Source organism: Oryctolagus cuniculus, chromosome 20 (assembly GCF_964237555.1).
Source record: "Oryctolagus cuniculus chromosome 20, mOryCun1.1, whole genome shotgun sequence".
Lineage (NCBI taxonomy): Eukaryota > Metazoa > Chordata > Mammalia > Lagomorpha > Leporidae > Oryctolagus > Oryctolagus cuniculus.
The window spans coordinates 5,361,707-5,362,862 of NC_091451.1; the positions used below are offsets into that span (position 1 = coordinate 5,361,707).

At 48.4% G+C, this 1,156-nt stretch overlaps 1 pseudogene; it reads right to left on the reverse strand.

Moving 5' to 3' along the window:
* Positions 1-348: 348 nt before the first annotated feature.
* On the reverse strand, positions 349-423 carry LOC127489980 (U6atac minor spliceosomal RNA; annotated as a pseudogene).
* Positions 424-1,156: the final 733 nt, after the last annotated feature.

The window sequence follows — 1,156 nt, forward strand, 5'->3', positions numbered from 1 at the left end:
TTGCTCAAGGTTAACAAAGAAAGCTGCAAGGCACGTAGCAACCTATTCCTCTCTCCTAGAGACCCCCTCCCCTAATGTATCCCTTTGACCTAGTACTTTTCCACCGACATTAGCACTTCAGACTGCCATACAAGGCCTGCTACTGAAAATTATCCAATGAACTTACGCCAGCCTATAATATGTTAATTTTGTGGTTTTGCCCTTTAAAAGCTGTGTGAGATAGCTGCTCGGGGCTCCTCTCACTTGCTTGCTGCTTGCAGCAGTAGGGGGCCCATTTGTACAAATGAAATAAATTACCTCCTGTTCTATTGCATCGTCTGGTCCGGAGTCTGTGTTTCTGGGGTTGTCACAAGAGGACACCGCTTTTGGGGTCCTACAATCCTTGTCAAGGGAGTGCTAACCCTCTCTCCTTTCGTACAACACCGGGCTGTCTCTCCTCCAGTTTGTCTGTAGTCCTTGTAGGAAAAGAGGAGGCACTGTTAAATCCTTTGTAAGTTTCCTTGGAAAGAAAACAAGTTCACTCACAATTGTCCCCATGTGGCGGGACCTTAAACATACTAAATTAGAGAGAAATGTGTTTTGCTTAATCCAGTGGAATTATTTCTCTACTTTAAGCCAAGAACAGATGCCCCTTATTCAACAAAGCCAGGTGCATTGGGAAGGAGATGCAGGTCACCCAGATGAGCCAGCTCACTTTCATGGGTGAACATAATGACAATGGGAAAATGTGGTGGTGTGCACACTGGTAACCAGTGTTAGAGAATCAGCTAAGGAGGAATAGCAAGATCCAGGGAGTATAGACATGGTGAGATTACCACCCCCAGGTCCTGCATGCATGTGTGGAGAGGGTAAGACACATTGGTCATAAAAATGATCTGGGGGCTGGTGCTGTGGCCTGAAGCACCAGCATCCCATATGGGCACCAGTTCAAGACCTGGCTGCTCCACTTCCTGTTCAGCTCTCTGCTATGGTCTGGGAAAGCAGAAGAAGAGGGCCCAAGTCCTTGGGACCCTGCACCCACGTGGGAAACCCGGAAGAAGCTCCTGGCTCCTGGCTTCAGATCAGCACAGCTCTGGCCATTGCAGCCATCTGGGGAGTGAAGCATCAGATGGAAGACCTCTCTCTCTCTCTCTCTCTCTCTCTCTCTCTCTGCCTT